Below are 20,628 nucleotides of genomic sequence, written 5' to 3'. Positions count from 1 at the left end.
AGGCGGCGAGGGTTTCTTGCAGTCTGTGGGGGTGCCACACTTCCTGGGGTTGGCTTCCGGGCTGGGCAAACAGATTTGACGGGCACAGGAGGGGCCAATCCTGCAAAGTGAAAGGGGCACTGTCACATAGGAGCGGTAGGAGGCTGGATGCTTACTTATCCAGGGGACAGACTCAGAGGGACACTTGCAGGGGGAGTTTTGTTGAACTTTCAGTAATCACTTATGTAAAAGATGGATCATTCTGGGCCTTCCCTTTAAGTCAGTAGTCATGCAACCCATGGGACCGTTTCTCCCACAGCCAGGCCACTCCAGCCCATTGTCTCAGGCTAGCAGGAGACACAGTAGCTAAGAGCTTGAAGAGCAGGGCTGGTTCTCGCTCTCTTGCTTGCTCTCCATTTTCCGCTCTCAGAAACCACCTTTTCAGAGCCAGGCCTAGGTCTGAGGCTAAATCTCACCCGAGCATGACCGGATGCATTGATAGCCTCTGAGGCCATTTCTTGGGTTTAGGGAAGAATAATGCCTAATGACCTCCAGCTGTGCTCGGTGGCACTCCCTGTTGAGACCAGCCACTCCCACTGGCTCCCTTCTGTTTTCCAAGAATGCCTTCTTCAGGGCAGCGGTCAGATCTTTTTTTTTTAATTTTTAAAAACTTTAATAACTGCATCCTTATCACCTAGCAGAATGCTTTCTGTATAGAAGTTCAATAAATACTTGTTGAATATTCAGTCGTGCAACTGGTTCCATTTAGACAAAGGCAATTTTTTAAATGTTACAGTCTTATTTTTCTCTTTGCAAAATTATATGTGCTTACTGGAAAAAAATTAGAAAATAGAGAATAAATATCACCTGTAATGTCATCACTTGGAGATAGCCTTTCTTGGCATTTTGGGGTGCATGATATTTACATCTGTATGCGTACCTATCATCTACACAGGACTCAGACAATACATATTATTGTGTAATCTTTTTCTTACTTATATAAAAATCTTTGCATGATATTATATATTGATATTGATATGATATTTTTCCACCTTATTATTTTTAATTTTTTTTCAGAGCATTTTATTGCATGACTGGACTTCAGCTTAATCAGTCACATATTAAAATCTCCTTGTAGCTGAAACTTTCTGCATAGTTTTGCTTATTTCCTTGGGACAAATTCCGACAGGAGGAATTGCATGGTTCCACGGTTTTCTAATTCACAAGTTACGGGTCAGAGAGGTGCCACCAATATGAACTCCTGCCTGCAGCAAACAATGTAGCGTACTGCCCCTCTCCTCCCTTGCTGACAGTGTTATCATTCTTTTGTATATTCTCGAACTCATAGGCAAGAAGATATCTGTGTGTTTATACTTTGCATTTCCTTTATCAGTAGTGAAACTGAATATTTTTTCGGGTGGCCATTTTAATGTTTGCTTTGCAAGGTGTCTGTTAACGTCTTTGAAGACCCATGTATTTTGGGGGCTAGTAGACCTACTCCTCTCTGTTTTAATAAGGTTATTGTAAGAACTAGCGGAAGCAATCTGTTTGAATAAGTTTGCAACTTACAAAGCAATACACAAATATGTTGACTAGATTTGTGACCCGGTAGGGTGAGGGTCAGAAGGAATGGTCACCTGAAGGCAAATGGGGTGAGTAAATGGGTTCCAAGCAAAGGCCTGGGTGAGCTTTGCCAGAGGAGGGGCGGGGAGAGACACCCGTGAAGAGTGAGAAAGGGAAAGAGGACGTGGCCTGAAGATTTGTTACTTTGAGAAAGTCACTGGAAATAGACAAGGTCAGGGATAGTACAGAGCCCGGCAGCTCCAAACGGGAGCCAATTAGACACAGAAGGGAGAAGATGAGCAGGGGAGCTATAGGAAACGAAAAAGAGGGTCCCAGGGATGGTCTGTGGTCTCCCTGGGAGGTGGGGTGCAGGCATCTCCTCAGATGTCCCTAAACCAGCAACAGAAAAAAGAAACACCAGCAGTGCCCGTTTCTCTGAAGACTCATCTGGAGTCCAGTGTGAACAAGGCAGGCGTGTTTAAGAACAGAAAGGGAGACCGGTGCCACTGCACACAGGTGTGGTCATCTGCCTGGAGCACACCTGTACTTTCCTGTAAATCTTGGGAGTTACCACACCTGGAGAGGGAATTGAAATACATAAATCAGTGGTAATTAAATAAAGATAAAATAGTGCCCTAAAATTGCCCTAGCTTATATAAAATTATATATAAAGGTATGTAATATATCATTATAAATATGTTATAGACATATGTATTACTATATATAGCATGTGTGTATATATATTATTATATACATAAAATACATGGATATAGGCTTACGCATGCTTGCCCACATCTCCAGAGAGTGGTAATAAGGTGAGACAGGGAGAAGGAATTATTTTTGCGTTTCCTCACATTTTTAAGTGTTGTTTCACTTGTTACAACAAATATATATTCATTCTCTAACTTGTAACTAGTCGAATGCAGAAAAAAAAAAGGTTAAGCCGAGAAAGGCGTGTGCCGTGAGGGTGCTGGCCACTGTCCCCTGGGCAGCGTGGGCGGGGATTCGTGAGGGCGGCAGAAGCGGAGGTCCCGGGCTGTCACCGGAGCCCCTGCTAGCTTGGACAGAGGAGCCCCTGGAAGCACCTGAGAGTCACACCTGGGCCCCGCAGGGCGCTGAGCTCTTTGGCATGTCACACTTAGATGACAGGGGAAGCTGTGCCTTCTTGGCAGGCAGGACTCTAGCCAACAGGTAAGACATTTCCAGGCCACCTGTTTCCGGATCAGGTGAGCGTCGCCACCTGGCAGGGAGGAGGCACGGGTTCATTGCAGGGGAAAGAACTTGAGCTTGGTGCAGGAGGAAAAATGAGAACTTTTCTCCTTCAGTTCAAGGGCTCCCCGGGCAGCCGTGAAACAAAGTATCTGACTGGGCCTTTCTGTTATTGTACATCAGGTAAGGCTGCTTTAAGGCAACGGGGCACCCTGCAGGGTTTGGGTTCCCCTGTCCTGCGGTCTGGAGAGGAAGTGGGGAAAGGAGACTGAGCTGATCTCTGACTTTCTGGAGCTACACTTGAGTTGGGGAGAAGGATGGACGGCACACGAGGGACCGCACAGAGAGAGTGTCACCGCTGGTAAGATTGCTCTGAAGGAAACCAAAAGGGGTGGGAAGATCAGGGCTGGGCTCCTTTGGGTCTGGAGGCAATGGAAGATCTTTCGGAGGAGAGGACATTGAAACGGAGTCAGGAAGGAAGAGAAGGGGTCAGCAGGCGAGTAGCCAGCCGGCAGAAGGGGGACCCGGGAGGCAGGGCTCCAGTTCAGACTGTTGGCCATGTGTCTGGAGAGCGGCGAGTGTGGGGAGCTGGTCAGGATGAGGTTTGAGAGGCCAGCAGGCAGCAGATCCTACCTGGCCTCATAGGTGGCTCAAATCTGGATGTTTGATTTCATCCTCAGTGCAAAGGCAAGATAAAGCGTGCTTAGAAATCCGACGTAATGATGCAGCGTCTAAGCTTCGACTCAGCATGTGTAAAGATTCGTTGAATGAGCGCAAAATAAATAAACGGATTGATGCTCCAGGGTCCGAAAATGTCCCATGTTTTGTTTTGTTTTATTTTATTTTATATATTTTGATGTATTTTATTTTTAAGCTGTGGTTTTGACTTCTCTTACATGAAAAATCACCCCCGCTTAGATTTATTTTCACAAAAAGCCCAAGCTACGGTCATGTGAATGAAGTCTGATGCTGCGGAGCAGCCTGAAATCAAAGGAAAGGTTAATGAGACCCTGTCTCCACTGCATGGAGTGTATGAAGCGCTTCCGCAAACGGGACGCGGCCATCTTTGTCATCCCCCAGCGTGCTGGGCGGAGCAGGCGCTCCTGCTGTTTCCGTGGTAGCTCCAGATGAGGAAACCGTCTCAGAGAAGGGAGCAAAGACTGGGGAGGGCCATATCCCTGTGAAACCAGCAGGCACCTGGGAGTTAGTGTGAGGTAGGGAACAAACATGGACTTTGAACTGGGGCAGATCTGGTTTCCAGACCAGCCCCGCACTTGCCCACGGTGGGGCTTTGGAATAGGCACCCTACTGTATGATCCCTGTGAGGCCCATTTTCCATCTTAGAAGGGGGGGGGTATACCATTTACCTCATAATATATTGGTGCAGATTAAAAGAGAAGAATTAGAATATCTGCCACACAAGAGACACACAAGAAATATTAGTTTCTGTGTTCCTTTACCTGCAAACATTTAATGAATCCTTCCAAAAATAGAACATCCTTTAGAGTAGAATCTTACCCATTTCTTTGTTGTTGTGGATGGGACATCCAAAAGGATGTTAGGGTTTTTTTTTTTTTTTTTTTTTTTTTTTTTTTTGTTCAGTTTGTGGTAAGCTGACTTTGCACTTTAAAAGGGAAAAGAAGGAAATCTGTAGTACCTCAAACAATGAGCCTTTTTAAAGCCTGCATTAGACTCCAATTTCAAAGAATATTCTTATTAACATACTTTCTTATAAATGGAGCGCTGCTCATCAAATATTTATAAGTAGTAGCCCGAGAAGCCAGCACAGTGCTTGGAAAGCCTGGGGACATTTCCCACGTGCACTGTGGGATGGCGTAGGCAGGGGAGACCCTTTAATTTTGTGACATGGTTTGGGGGCTCCAGCGTGAGCTAGTCTTGGCATGGTTTCTCCCTGCTCTGGGCCTGTTCTGGAGCCTTTCAGGACTCCCACATAGACTGTCCTTGCAGGCAACTCCCTTTGAAGTCCCTGGGAGCTCTTTGAATGGAAAACATACACAACGGGGTGTTGATGCAAATAGGCATCAGACCTGATGTACGTGGGGGAGTAAAGGTGCTTCTCACCCCAAATATTAGCTCTTTAGCCCAGAAAGCACGGTTTGATCATTAAATAAAAAAAGTCATCTCTCCCCCCCAAAACCCCACAGTCTCCACCAAAGCTCCACCATCTCCATTTGCTCAGGAAATGATTAACCTGCTAATTACCTGAGAGTTTTAATTAAGCAACAGATATAGACAGTGCAGGGCTCTGTTTTTACTTTAAACCTATCAATAAAGTAAAATTCTCAATTCCAGAGCAACTTGCTAAATGAAAAAAAAATAAACATTACTATCTTTTGAAATATCACTCATCGAGTGTGATAATTTAGAAAAATATCTCTATTAGAGATAGTTAGAGATATTTTTTGGTCGCAAATGCAGTCGCGGATGTAGCACAAAGCGGCAATTTGTAGACAGGTTAAGTAAATTAAATCACTCACTGTCTTTTTTTTCAATGGCTTTAAAAGTTAAAGGTAATTTGCAAAGAAAATGCTCAGTTTGAATTGGTTTGTAATATCTGTTAATGATCTTAAAAAAAATCCACTTATTCACAATCCGGTCCCTGAGGGAGTTCCAGCTTGCTATCAGAAAAATTTCTTAAGTCTGAAATGTCATTAGCTCGTGATTCCTTTGAAGTAAAAAGCCCTGAAAAAAATAAATTCTATAAGGTATACAAGTGCACAGGACAATCACTTTGATGAATAATATCTGTGTTTTTCGTATCTAAAAACGCAACAATTGAAAGCCAAGCTGCTAAATTATAGAGCTGTCTTCTGAATTACCTCGTCGGAGGTATGCCTGCTCTGTTTATTTCACACGTATATTGCGTTCTTCCATATATTTATAGATTGTTGATGTAAAAACAGTAGTGTTGGAACAATTTTGATTATATTCATTGTGTTTACCTTTTGGAAGCACAAGGTGTTGCCTAAATACAGCTCAACAGGTGTTGCCATCCCTAACTCAAACAATAGCCCGTTTCGGGGTGGCATCCTGGATCCCGGAGCCAGGTGCCCTGCACCGCGGCGCGAACTCGGCTGGCCAGCGAACTGGCCCGATATTAGATAACAGAGCTGTGAAATACTACACCAAAGGGGAAATTTTCTTCCTGACCCTGGCTGGCTATCGGGTTTTGCCTGGAAGCAGGGGAGTCTTTGTAATACGATATTAGTGTAACTACTAGATGCTGGTTTGGCCGCTATAAATAGCTCATCTTTTTTTTTTTTTTTTTTGAGAGGAGTTGAATTTTAGTAAACCATTGGCTACAGGTTAATGATACATTTCGTAAGAAAGCATTTCCTGGTAACCAGCCTAAATTTGTTACCTTTTAATCCTGCTTTATATAAGGCTAGCTATGTATGAGCCCCCAGGAGGACCTTCATTGGGTCTTTGTTTTATACATTGGGGCTTTCACTTTTTGTTCTTCTCGCCCACTACTTACCTCTTAGGTAAACTGCCAGGGGACCCAGTTTTTATTCGTTTTTCCTCCAGGGAAAGGTATTCTGTCTTCCTCGTCCGGCTGATTTATAATCATATGTGTGGTCCTTTCTGGTTTCTGCTCTGTCACTGACATGCGGAGAGCACACTGAGCGTAGGTAAGAACAAGCCACTGATTGATTTTAATCAAGATATTTGATGATATTTAGTGCCTCTATTTACTTCATCAAAGAAAAGGAAATCAACACTTGAAACTTTTTTGGGGGAAGCTTTATTGGTGTTCCATATATGGAAGATTACAAAGAGCAGAAGCCGGGACTCAGTGTGTTATCCTGGAGAGGACACATCATATAATCACCTCCAGGGTCCAAGAAAGAGAATATAGCCAACATTCCTGACCACCTCTAGTATGGGACTCCCTTTTCCTCCTCAAAAATACCCACTCTCCTGATGTTGGACACCATAGATTTGTTTTTTGTTATTGTTTCAACTTCATATGAATGGACCCCTATGGTAAGTGTTCTTTTGAGTCTGGTTCTTTCTTTCAACATTGTATTTGTGAACTGTATCTATGTTGCCGGGTGCAATTATATTTTCCTTGTTTCATTTCATTCCGTTGTATCAATAATATACCACGATTAACCATTTTACCCTTGATGAACATCTGGGTTGTTGGTGGTGTTTTTGGCTATTTCAGAGAGCCACATACACTCTTTCATGCACCTCTCGGTGGGCGTGCATGCATTTCTTTTGGGTATGTAGACTAAGAGGGAAGTTACTAAATTGCAGGGCATGACCTTGATCAGCTTTAAGGATGTCAGTTTTCCAAAGTGGTCGTGTCAGTTTCCACTCCCACCAGCGGTGGGTGAGAGAGATATGCTGCTCTAATTCTTGTTAACTGGTATTTTTCATCTTTCTGATTTTGGTCATTCTGGTGGTATGTAGTTGAATCTCATTACGGTTTTGATTTCCCAGATTATTAAGAAGTTGAGCATCTTTTCATATACATTGGCCATTTGGATATTTTGTGAATGGGCTTTTCAAGGGTCTTGCTCATTTTTCCATTGTGTTGTTCATCTTTTCTTACTGTTTTGTAGGAGATATTTATATATTTTGGATATGATCCTTTTTTTTAGAGAGAGTGCGCAAGCAGGGGTTGGTGGGGAGGGGCATAGGGAGAGGGAGAGAGAATCCCATGCAGGCTCCACGCCCAGAGCAGAGCCCGATGCAAGGCTCTATCTCACTACCCTGAGATCATGACCTGAGCCAAAATCAAGAGTCGGATGCTTAACTGATTGAGCCACCCAGGTGCCCTAAGGATATGATCCTTTTTTGATTATATATATTGCAAATATCATATACCATCTGAGTTTGACTTTTCACTCTCTTTATGGTATCTTTGGATGAATAGAAGATTTTAATTTTTATGTAGCCTAATTTTGCAATATTTCCCTTTATAGTTAGTGCTTTCTCTGTCTTATTTAAGAGAGCATTGCATAGCCCAAGGCCATGAAAATATCCTTTTATATTGTCTTCTGGAAGCTTTATTGTTTTACCTTTCACATTTAGAGTCGTAATCCATATGTCATTGATTTTTGCATGTGGTGTGAGGTTGGGATCAAATTTGTTTTTTCCTCCATGATATCTACTTACCCCTACACCATCAATGAAAAAGACTTCTTTCCCCAGTGCTCTGAAGTGATATGTTGTCCTAAATTAAGTACACTTACTTACAGAATGATCATAAGAGTTGCCCCCCACTTATTCTGTTAGTATGGTGAGTTATTTAATAGGTTTTTGATTTTTAAAAAAGATTTTATTTATTTGAGAGAGAGAGAGAGAGCACAGGTGGGGAGCAGAGGAGCCTGACACGGGGCTTGATTCCAGGACCCTGGGATCATGACCTGAACCCAAGGCAGATGCTGAACCGACCGAGCCACCCAGGTATTGCAGGTGTTTGAATTTAAACCAATCTTCCATTTCTGGACTCAAACCAACTTGGTTATGATGTGTTATTTATTTGAAGTATTGCAGCATGTTTTGATAATTTTTACAACAATGTTTATGCATGAAACTTGCCTGTAGTTTTCCTTGAGTGCAATGTCCTTGTCAGGTGAATTATCAAAGTTTAGCTGGTTCATAAAATGAGTTGGAGAAGTGTCCTCTGTACCTTCCTTAAAAAATTAAAACATAAATAAGTCTAATCTAGTATAGTCACTTAAAACATACGTAGTTTGTCCTAAGTATATTGTTAGTCAAAATTCTCCAGAGAAGCAGAACCAAATGCGCGCGCATGTGTGTGTGTGTGTGTGTGTGTGTGTGTGTGTGTGTGTGTATTTATTATAGGAATTGACTAGCACAATTATGGAGGCCAGGATGTCCCACATTGTGCTGTCTGCAAGCTGGAGAGCCGGGAAAGCTGGTCATGTAACTCACCTCAAGTCTGAAGACCTGAGAATCACAGGGGTCTGCATGGGAAGCAATTGTGTAAATCCTAGTTTGATTCTGAAGGTCCAAGCACCAGAAACTTGATGCCCGAGGGCAGGAGAAGATATCCCAGCTGAGGCAGACAGAAAACTCACCCTTCCTCTGCCTTTCCATTCTATTCAGGCCCTCAATGGATTGGATGATACTGGCTGCTTTGGTGAGGGTGATCTTCTCTACTCATCTACTGGTTCAAACGCAAATCTCTTCCAGAAACACTCTCATGGACACATCCAGAAGTAATGTTTTACCAGCGATCTGGGCATCCCTTAGCCCCGTCAAGTGGACACATAAGAGTCACCAGCACGGTAAGCATTCATCACAACTTCTTTCCTTCCAGGCTTCTGGGTATTTTAACGTAGACTTGTGGCAGGAGACTGGTTTTGTGTGAGTTTGCCTAGGGAAGAAAATGGAAGTTCCACTATCTTCCGGGACTCGTAATCTGCTTGTGTGCTAAAATTTGTTGCTGCATCTCAATCCTGGAACCCACGATCAAGGCTCATCCTGGGTTTAAAGGAGGACGAGATGAGAAGCTTTTGGGACCCATGACAAGCATTCAAATAAAACATCTGCTCCCCACTGAGAAACTTCGAAGCCAATTTCATCCACTTTTGACCCTTCAGTTACTGTTCCACAGAAGTTTTTTTTTTTAACTTTAATCCCCTTCAATACTGTGTATCTCGTACTTTACCTGATATCTCCATTCCTACTTGCGACTGTCCAACTTACAAGGCCTTATCACCTCTTGCTTGGGCCATGGCATTTGTACAACACCTAGTGCCCATTTCATCCCCTTCCCAGCCATCCAAGGGCTCACTCTAAAATGGGCAGCTGGCCTTGTTAGTCCGTGTTGAAAACTGCTTGGTGGCTCTCCATTGTTCCATGAGAGGCAGTCCAGGCTCATGAACACAGTGCACGAATTCTCCCAAGACCCAGCTCTTGCTTACCTCTCCAGCACCTCTCTTGCTCCTCACACTCCAGCAGCTCTATTGCTTGTACTTCCCAGTGTTTCCCCGGGGGTTCTTTGTGTCCCAGCTTTGTGTACGCTGATCTTTCTCCTGGGGATGGACTATCCATGACTTTCTCTTCGGCTATCCATTTTTCCTCAGTCAACTCAAGCCAGCGACCCTCGATCCCATCCAGCTGGGGCGGCAGGGTCTCTTTTTTCATCCATGCCTCTGGCTCTGATTACACTGTGAACTTCTTGAAGGCTGGGTTCAGATCTGAGTCATTCCGACGTCTGTAACTTGCTGTGTGCTGGAGGATAGCAGGTGTTCAATGAACATGGATAGACTTAAACAGAAGGAACAATACTTACTAGTTGACTAGTTGGGGTTTCATTTCATCTCTTTTTTTGGAAGCCCGAGATGGAATGAAAGGGCCCAAGTGCCAGGACCAGAAGCAATGCAGGAAAGCGAAGACTATGGAAAATCTGCAGATAGCAATCTCTTCCTGAACAACTGAATTCAGTTCAAATGATTAACACCCTTCGGGTGGGATTCACTTTTTGTAGAATGGATTATTGACAAGGATTTTCTATAAACATAGATTTTTTTTCCAGAGAAACACATTTGAACACTTTAGTCCAAGAATTTAAATGAGAAAAATAATCCTACTTAAAAGGCAAATTGACCAATATCCTTCCTCTTTTCTCCTATTAATAAAAGAGTTTACACAGAAACTCTAGAAGAAATTGTGTAAGAGAGTCCCAAGGATCATTAAAGTCTCTACTAGACATTCACTTTCACTTTGCAAAATTGGCTATACCCTCAAAATGGTATCACATAAAAATGGACTTTCTGGGGCTCTTATATATGAATGGGTTTTAGTTGCACAGTGGTGCCATTCATTTTATTTGGCCCATTTATTGCAAGTACATTCTAAATTTGGCCTTAATTATTTTTCCTTTCACAAAAATATTTTGTGGGATCTTTTTGAACCCCAACTACTTCCTTCTTGCCCCTTAAGACAGAATCCAGGAGTGTTACTTTTGTTCTCTCCTAATTAAAATAATTGCTTGGTTCCTTTTAACTAGATTCATGCAGTTATTAGCCTAATACATGGATGGGTGCCATGGGGTGCTTGAGAAACAAAATGAAAAGTGATCGTGTAGCTTCATGTGAAAAAAATTCCGTGGTGCCAAGGAGCATTATTCCTTTCAGCCGGCGTTTTATAAGGGCCTTTAGTGAACCTGGCCTCCCCCCCCACCCTTACTAAAAGACTATTAAGTGAAAGAATGGTTCTATTTTCTCCATTAGGTAGACAGTGAACTCACTACAATTTGAAGAGGGGCACTTGATATGCTGGATATGGCACAAAGGCTGGAGGGCTGGTTTTAATCTCTGCCCCTGCTTTGTCTTTCAGAATCACTGCAATTGAAGGATAAACGCTCCATGTTGGCATTTATCAGAGGGCACGGGAGGAAGAGGGACAAAGGTGCCTGGATGTCTGTTCCTCAAGAGTTGTCAGGACCCTGATTCTAAAAGGAAGTTTTAAAATAATGTTTTTGACATCAAGATGTTTCTGGAAGTGGCTGCAGTTCAAGAGTTTGGCAAACACGAGCCTGCAGGCTAAGTCTGATCTAGTGCTGGTTTTTGTAAATAAAGCTTTATTGGAACACAGCCACACCCATTAGAGGACAGGTTGTCTGCTGCTGCCTTGGCGGTACAACATGGGGCAGTAGTGACCTGAAAGATTTATTGTCTGGTTCTTTACAGAAAAAGTGTGCTAACTCTTGATATAGTCTATCTAATTCTCTAAGTATCTGTGAAATCACTACTCCTGCTGAGAAATGGATTTATAGGAATTTTGATGACCATCCTCCTTCGATGAGATACTGAGGGCCTTTGGTAATGTGCTTAGGTTATGGGTGTTCAATATTGGTGTATAGACAGCTGGAAATGAGGCGGCTTTGGGGCAGGAAGTCATGGTTTGACAAAGAGGCTCTGCCATTTCTGTCTCAGTGGCAAGTCACTGATCATGCTGGGCTCCTCTTGCTGGATGACAGGATTGCTCTGCTACGTGGAGAAGGTGCTGAGACCTCTGACGTGGAGTGCACCTGGATTTACTCCTTCAACCTTATGGTCAACATTACGGATGTCGGCTTCTAGGCCAAAAGATGGGCGCCCTTTGCCACCAGTTGGTAGTTAGATGGGTCAAGTAAGGAAAGTGAATCCCAAGTGTTCCCTAAACCGTAAGATGCTCTATTTGTGACATATGAAAACATCAGGATAAGTGTTGTTTCAATTTGGCACGTGAGGAAATGAGACAGCTTACCCAAGATCAAGTAGTCAGCCAGCAGAGGAGCTGGAGGCTAGCTCTCTGCTTAAAGTCACCATTCTTTCCAGTAGACCATATGCTTCTTTACATCACACTTCTCTCCGTGGTTTCAGAAATGCTCGGTTCTTTAGTTCATTTTTTCGTTCATTCATTCACTACCGAACATTCTTTAAGAGCCTGTTATGAATGGAAAAGGAGCTGGATGTTTCAGGGAGAGTGAGGACTATGTAAAGAAGAGTTGGAAGACTCTTAGAATAATTTTGTTCTTGGACCCCTGTGGCTGGAATCCTCCAGAAGGATATGGATTCTCCTCTTGAGCTCCCCCGTCCTGCCCAAGGAGTTGGCCCTTATTTGCGACATGGAGAACAAGAGAGTAGATGGGATGAGAAAGGGAGAGCAATCCTGTCATCCAACAGGGTTGCCTGACATGTTTTATGCAGTGTGTGTGTGTGTGTGTGTGTGTGTGTGTACTTATATGTGTGTACATGCCAAGAAAGCAAATGGAAAGAGGGATGCTGAAGTGTTGATGGCGGATTGTACCAGCAACTAAAGGATGGAGACAATCTAGGTTTGGAGGATTTGCAAGTTAGGATTTTGTATATAAAGTCCAAGGGAATCCATATCAGAGGAATTTTCAAATATGAATTGTCCAATTAAATGGCATAAATTAAACATGCCAGATGTGGACTTATTTAACCACACTGTTAAATACAGCCTTCATTCAGATTGTATTCATTCAATGATGTGTCTTGTAAGTTTTGAAATGATGATTATCAAATGTGCCTGGAGGAAGCAGCTTCCACCAAAATATTAAATTTGCCTTGTTATGGTAGGAGAAGTGAAATTCTTGAAAGTTTCTGCTTTTGACACTAACTGTTTTAAAAGGGAAGTTTGCCAATATTTTCTTCATATTCAGTGTTGTTGGCTACTTGTTTTTTCAGGTTTGTCTGGGAGCCCAACCATGATTCTCTGAAGCAAAGGTGCAGGTGAAGTTGCCTCATAAAAAAAGCAAACCTTCCAGAATCTTCCATTGGAGAATTGTCACCTGCAAACACCTCTGAGAGGTACAGTAGAAAATTCTGCCTTATTCTCCTCTCCCGTTCTTCCCATAAGTCACTCACAGCTCTGCCAACTGAATTTGGAGGTGGTGCTATCTGATTCTGCAATTCATTAATGAAGCCATGTTACTTCTCGGATATTCCCAGGACCCAGGGAGCTGCTGTTTTAAGAAATGTAATTTGGTTCAGCACAGAGAAAGCATGTTCATAGCAGGTCTTAGCAGTGATACAGATAACACTTTTCATCTGTAAGAAATTTGTAAGCATTAACTAATTTATCTAACTTCCCTGTAATTGAGCAAATCTTCCATTTGCTGTGGGAAAACCCTTTCTTTTCTAATTCTAATCTTTTAACAGGTATTCTCCTGAAACCTTGTCACCATGTTGGAAATGTTTTGTAGAGGGGAAATAAATCTTTGAACACAGTGTAAAATTTCACTGAAATAGATGACCTCTATTTCCTCAGTGTAGAGCCTATTTTTAAACGATTAGACAATGCTCTGGAAAAAAAGCAAAATCTCCTTGAAGACTGTGGGAACTCTTATTGCTTTACTCCAGCCACCATTCCTGCCATGGCTGTGGACAGTGATCTTCACAGCCGACAGGTATTACTTTGGGTTCCCCAGAAAGGAGAACTAGAGGAAAACCCATGTGTTGTCTCTTTCGCAGAGAGTTCAGTCCCAGAGTGGGACGGGTTGGGGAGAATGGTCAGGCTAAGATGAAAGGAACAAACACAATGGTGTGTTATTGATGTGGCCCCAACGTGGTGTGAGGCGTAACTGACTGCTCCGTCCTTGGGGTGGTGGTTGGCTGGATACTGGGCCTCCAAAGAAATGTCTGCGTCCTGATTCCTAGAACCTGGGGATGGTACCTTCTGTGCCAAAAACTTTGCAGAAGTGGTTAAGGATCTCAGGGTGGAGGGATTTTCTTGGGTTATCTGGGGAGGTCCGAAATCCAATTGTAGATGTCTTTAGAAGATGGAGGCACAGGCAGAGGTAGAAGTGACAGAAGAGAGGGCAGGGTGACTGTGGAGACGGGGCTTGGAGTGATGTGGTCATAAGCCAAGGAACGTGGGCACTCACTGGAAGCTGGACGAGGGGAGGACGGGACCCTCCCCTGGAGCCTCTGGAGGCAGCACAGCCCCTGTTGGCACCTCCTGCAGACTTCTGCAGTCATATAGCTCTGTTGCTCCAAGCCGCCATGTTTGTGGTAACTTGGCATAGCAGCCACGGGAAACCAATACAGAGACCATCCTCCCAGAGCAGAAGCTGTGAGGTCTCAGGATAGACTAATAGAGGAAGGATGGCAAAAATTTTATTTGCTGCTTCCAACCACTGATTGGTGAACAGTTTTCCTCATGGGACATTAACACTCCCTTACTTCCCCCTCTTAGCTCTGGGTTGAGTGTGTTTGGGCGTGGCATTTCTCTGGAGCGTCTCACGGTTTAGGGGTAACGGGGAAGCTCCAGGAAGGGAGGGCAGAGGCCAGCCAAGCAGACGTGAGAAGGGGCTCCACTGGGTTGTGCATGCTAAAGTCTGTGGCCTGAAAGCGTTGTGAAGCAAGTAGCTGACAGTCCAGAGCACTGTGGCCAAGTCCCCACCTGAGAGGTGGCATACGAGGGGGTTGGAAACAATGATCTCCTTGGTTCTCACCACAGCCCCACGAGGCAGGTCTGGTTGCTCTCCTCGGTAGGCACTCATTCTCCAGTTTTGAACAGCGGGAGCTTCTGGAGCTCGCTGTCACTCAGGGTTGCCCGTCTCACCTTCAGATATGGTGACTGAAATGCTTCCCTTCAGTTGAGTCAAAACCCGCCTTCCCAGACGACTCCATGAGTGGCTCTAGTGTTACTTTCGAGGCACGTAACCTAAAGCTCATTCTTGCACATGAAAGCTCTCTCCAAATATCTGAAGACGGTTTTTATCCTTTTTCCCTCTACCGAGCAGAGCACGCCCCGTTTCTTCAACTCGGGCCTAGCGGAGGAGTTTTCTCTTTGTGGCTAGTGGCCACCCCGTCCCTCCTCTGGACGTGCTGCAGTCTGTCTCCTCGTAGGGAAGCTCGCGGAATACACTGGGACGTCAGGTGTGGTCTCCTCAAGCTCCCCAAGAGCTCCAAAGAGTGAATCCGTTTGCAAGTGGTGTTACTGTCTGGTAGAGGTCAAAATACCACCCCACGTCATGGCACATAAGTACCCACAGGTTTATGCAGCCCCGAGGCCAGTCGAGGGTTCCTACAGGTCAGTACCAATTGGCGATGTGAGATTGGGGGGTGTTCTCAGCCAACCTGCCCTACCATCATCCTTCCTCCTCAGAACAGCCAACCAACCAAATCCAGTTCTGGGGCACCTCCTGGCCTGGAGGGGATCTACCCGGGTTGAGCAGGCAGAGTTCTACTCCTGGTCCCATCCAGGACCCCAGGGTCTTCTGCGAGAAGAGCTATTCCCATGGGCTAAGAAGGCCAATGGACAGGTGCTTTACATCCATTACCTACCATCTTCACAGGAACCCTGCACGGTAGATGTGACAGTTTTCATTTTACTGATAGACAAGGTAAGGCTCAGTTCAAAGGAACTTTCCTGAGGTTGTGGCGTGGCAGACCTAGTGTCGAGACTCAGATGGGCCAGCCTTTCTCTGTGGTGGTCAAAATAATTTTGAAGCTGTACTCAAGGCGGGGGGGGGGTGCTCCTAGGACCTCTGCAGGTGCACTGAGCCTTGAGCTGACCCTTCCAGGCCACCCGGAGAAGCTGAGGAGCACACTGTTGGCATCAAATGGCCAAGCCACTGTAGGTTGTCCCTCAGTGACTGGGTCTTCTGGCGTCGAACATGTTAGGAGACATCCCTGCCACGTTCTGGCCCAGCCTCCACAGTTCACAAACTTGGGACTTTCTTTGGCCCGATATCCATTCACCGAGTGCCTTCCGGGTCTCTTCCTGGTCTCAGGCCAGGGTCGAGGTGGACGGCAGAGGCCCTGGGCTTAGGGGTGCAGCCTGCGAGTGCAGGAGTTTGGAGGAGCGTCTCGAATGTCTAGGCCACTCAGTCTGATCCTGCACAGACTCCAGCCTTCTGGGCATCTACCGGGACCAAGGTGCTCTTGACCCCGGGAGGTGGGACAATAGTTTATGAAGCGTCAGCCAACTTTTTACCTGTAGTATTTTTCTTTTCACTTTTACCTCATCCAAGCAACTGGGCCAATGCCGACTTGTTTTGGGGGGAGGGAAGTGACAGTGAAAAATGAGTTTTCCCCGGTCGTGGTGGATTCTTTAGCTTGGCGTCCTCAAGCCCCTCCTAACTGGCCATTGCCTGTAATGGAGGCTAGACACCAAACCTCACCTTCCCACCACCCTGCCGATTGGAATGGGCAGATGCCTCCAGTGCTGAGTGTGAAACAGGACCCTTCTTTCCCAGCCGGCTTTGTCCTGCTCACCTGGCGTGGGATGCCCAGGGGACAGCTGCCATTGTTAAACAGGGGCCTGGCTGGAGGCTAGGGGGAACCAGCCCGGTTCCTTGACTGCACCTTTGAGCACTGTGCCCGATTTTTTGGTTGTGTCTCACAATAAATTTCTATTTGGCCAAGCCTCTGTTGTTGGGTTTCTGTGATGTCCTTCCAGTCATGAGGCTTACCCAGTATATTGTTCTGTTTTGCTCCAGCCACGAGGGAACAGAAACACCTAGGGCCCTGCCAAAGCGTGGAGAGAACAAGTCTGTGGGGACATTTCATACTCATGATGGTGGGGGAAGGGGTCGGGAGAAGGAGATCTGTCCTTGGTCTCCTGACACCTGAAAGGGGCTGGAAGGGTGGAACCCAAGGGTGTCCAGGGTGGCTTGGGCCAAAGATGTGTGAGAATCAGGTAGGGGGACTGAGTGACATATCAGAGGCTGCCTGCATAGACACCGGGCATCAAACCCTGCCGGCCTCTCCCGTACCACGTCTTAGAACTGAGGAATCCCCAGAACTTGGCCATGGCTGAGGCAAAGATGAGACCCCATGACTGAGTTTCTGCCACTCTGGATGAATGAGGCTTCAAAATGGACATGATATTAAGTTATTAAAAATTTACCTTTTTAATACTTGAGTTGTGGACCGAGCTTAGCACCAGCTCTGTGTTAGGACGGGTTACAAACAGAAACACTCTTTGCCAGGTTGAAATGGATGAGCCATGCTGGGTGAATCCTGGGGTCTGCCTGCCTCCACTCTTGCATGGGGACCCAGTCTAGGGTGACAGCACAGGGCTGAGCGATGGGGCAGGGCTGCTGGGGTTCAGAGTTTCCGGGGTCTCAAGCTGACCCTCGAGATGGATCCCTTGTTCTCTCTTGCAATCCCTGCAGTGCCTCTCAGTGCCCCGCCTTTCCGCCCGGCAGGTGGATTCAGCCTGGAGGCTCAGGCAGGGCTCCCGGAGAGAGGGTGTTTGTCTCTCTGTCCTCATGGAAACATTGCCAAACACTCCTGAGGTGCAGAGGGAGAATTCAGCAAATCGGTTTTGATTTTGGAGACAATGATAATGAAGCCAACTCGTTTCCTGCCTTCTTTTCAAGGCTGCCACGTTTCCAACTTTCCATCCGATTTATGCAGCTCATTTGAGCAGCAGCTCTGTGGTTACTCGGTACACTCAGGGTTGGCTGTCTGGCTTTGAGGGCTTCTGCACCGTGTGACCTTGGGCAAGTCCCTTCAGGCATCTGTGCATCATCTGTAGAACGCGGTGGATGACGGGACCTCCTCGCTGGCTTGGGTGGGGGTACAGCCCTGGAACTCGGCTGGCGCTAGCACACAGTCAGTGCGTACGAGAGCATCGGCTTGCCGTCTGCCGTGCACTGAGCTCAGGCTTCCTCACCCGCAGCCCTACCGTTCCCCAGCGGGGAGACAGCGGGCGCTCGGCAGCCCTAGGAAAGAGCTGTGTCCTCAGACGCAGATCTAATGCTTTCCTTCCGACCAGAGCGGCGAGCGACAAGTCCTCGTTTATAGCTCGGCCTAGGCGGCTACTGAATAGCATTGCTTTTTTGCATTTTGTTTGAGAGGAGGGTGTTTGCTTCAGTTCACTCCCTTGTACTTCCTGGAAAGGTGATTTCTTTTTCTTTTCTTTTTTTTCTTTTTCCTTTTCTTTTTTCTTTTTCTTTTAGAGAGAGAGAAAGAGAGAAAGCAGGAGGGGCGGAGGGAGAGAACCCCAAGCAGACTCCCTCCTGAGTGTGTAGCCTGACACAGGGCTCGATTTCAGGACCTTGAGATCACGACTCGAGCCAAAATCAGGAGTCGGATGCTTAACCGACTGAACCACCCAGGCACTCAGGAGAGGTGGTTTCTTTATCACTGAAGGGAATCTTCTGCTCCATCCCTGTAGGGGCTGCCAAAGATTGCTGAGTTCTATCGCAGGGTTGAACTCCCCATCAGAAAGTCAAGTATAGTTGGAATAAACCTTTAAAAATGAAATTCCTAATTGTATTATTGATGGTTACACCTTCTTTCCTTTGCTTGATTCTAATGGTTTCCCTATTTTGGATGATGATGATCTGTTGCTCCTCATCACAGCAACCCCCCCCGAACCCCCCCAATGCCCCCCAGGAAAGGGTTCTCCACTATAGTTGGTTTCACTCTATTGCTCAGAGGGCTGTATTCCAATGAGCTCCTTCCCTTCATTCATTATGCTGAAATCATATTTCTAGAGGACAGAGATGAATGCTGTGTACTTATCTGATTAAACTGCCTGTTGTTTTAAATCTATTTTCACAGACTTTTTTCCTCCGATAGGCATTCAATGACACAACACATTAAAAATTATATCTGTATCAGTGGTTTCCGCTTTTGTATTTACGTAGCGTGTGCGCGTGCGTGCGCGCGCGAGTGAGCCGTGCTAACCCCGTGGTCCCCTGTTACGATGGGGGTGTATTCAACAATTCGGAAACAGTTGCGGCTTTGAAAAAAGCCAGGTTGGGTCATCTGTTTTATTGATTGGTTAGAAAAATCGCACCGTTGCGTGAACACCAAACATATCAATTGCATTAAAATGAAAAAGGACAAGGAAACGCTGTTTACCAAAGGCTTTTTACCGGAGTGGCAGAGTCTCCATGGTCACGGGCAGTTCGGCAGGTCTCCCTTCTGGGCCATTTTCCCAGTATTTTTGCTGTTCAGCAGGGCCTGGGGATCAGGACTGAGTGTATTTTAGTCCTTGCCCGCTGGCGTCATCGGAACCTCCATTCATCTCCGAGTTCTTTGCCCCCACTTTACCAAAAGAATAATGCCGCCCCCAGAATTACGCAAAAATCAATGGCGAAGTTAATTGAAATCTGGATCTCTTAATGTTTTCCTCTTTCTTAAGTGATGGCTTGGTTTCTGAAAAGTGAGGTTTAACTCAAAGGACGGCTTTAATTGAGGGTGAGTGAATTGGGAGGAGAGGGAAAGTGGAGGTAGATAATTTTCCAAGAGACTGAAAGATAGTGTTTGCATTTAGGATTTCATTTCCTTTCAAGTTTTACACTGGGGCTTAAAGAATGTTACCAGATGAGAAGAATGACCAGGGCTGCTGCTGTGTTGTCTCCTTAGAGGGCTGGAAATGCTTTGAAGGAGGCTGGCCTCTTCCCTTTCCTCCCATGGGGCCAGAGAGAGCAAGACGGGCGAGAGAGAGAGAGAGAGAGAGAGAGAGAGAGTGCGTGGGAGTGGTGGAGGACTTCCTGCCACCAGAAGGGGGTCAGCTTCTTTATTTTAAAGATTCTCCACCTTTCTGATGATTGAGGTATTCATATTACAGGGATTCAGGCCTGTAATTTGGCTTAATGCTGGCCATACTTGTTATATTTAAAACAGCTTCTAATCCACAGAGTAAACTCTTTTGCTGGATTCTCATGCCAATTTACAGAGGCAAATGCGACTTGTATTTTAATCTCTACTTTGCGGAGGAAGACACTGAGACTCCAGTGGGTTCGAATTTGTCCAAGATGACCCAACCGGTGAGGGGATGCGGTCTTTAGGCTCTTAGGGCAAGAGCCATGGCACTTACCTTGATGGAGCTCCCGACGGCGGGGTGGACAAGTTTCGTCTCCACCCAGTGAGGAGACACACGGCATCCCTTTAGTGCCCTCGCTTAGTGCCATTCTGGCCACTGGGCTTTGCAGTTCAGCATGCCGGTTCTGACTCTCATCGGGGTCTTCCAAAATATTCAGACAAAGGACTCCGAAAGGCATCTGGTCAAGCTTTGCGAGGGGAGAAAACTTATCCTCTGGTTCCCGAAGCCCTGAAGTCAGGGATTTGATTATGCTTATCATGATCTCAGCTTCCACCGCACCAAATGTGATTAGTTTTGTAATTAGTTAATGTCATTACCTGTCATCAAATCCAGACAATGTTGGTCTCTAAAACCTCCCGTGGCAGAGAAACCCACAACCTGACATCTTTTCACTGTTTAACACTGAGTTTCTTTAAGAATTCTGGCAACTATCCCCTCTTTCCTAGACCACAGGTCTGAAAGTTAGGGGAAAGATGTATTTCTTGTGTTTCTTTAAGGCAATTTTAAATTCTTCGGTCCGCTTCCCAAAACTTTTCTTCACTCCAAGCAAAGCATAAATATAATCTTTTCAGC

Source organism: Ursus maritimus, unplaced genomic scaffold, assembly GCF_017311325.1.
Source record: "Ursus maritimus isolate PB19 unplaced genomic scaffold, ASM1731132v1 scaffold_6, whole genome shotgun sequence".
In the NCBI taxonomy this organism is placed as follows: Eukaryota; Metazoa; Chordata; class Mammalia; order Carnivora; family Ursidae; genus Ursus; species Ursus maritimus.
The sequence above is the reverse complement of the archived record's forward strand: the minus strand, read 5'-3'. Positions refer to the sequence as shown.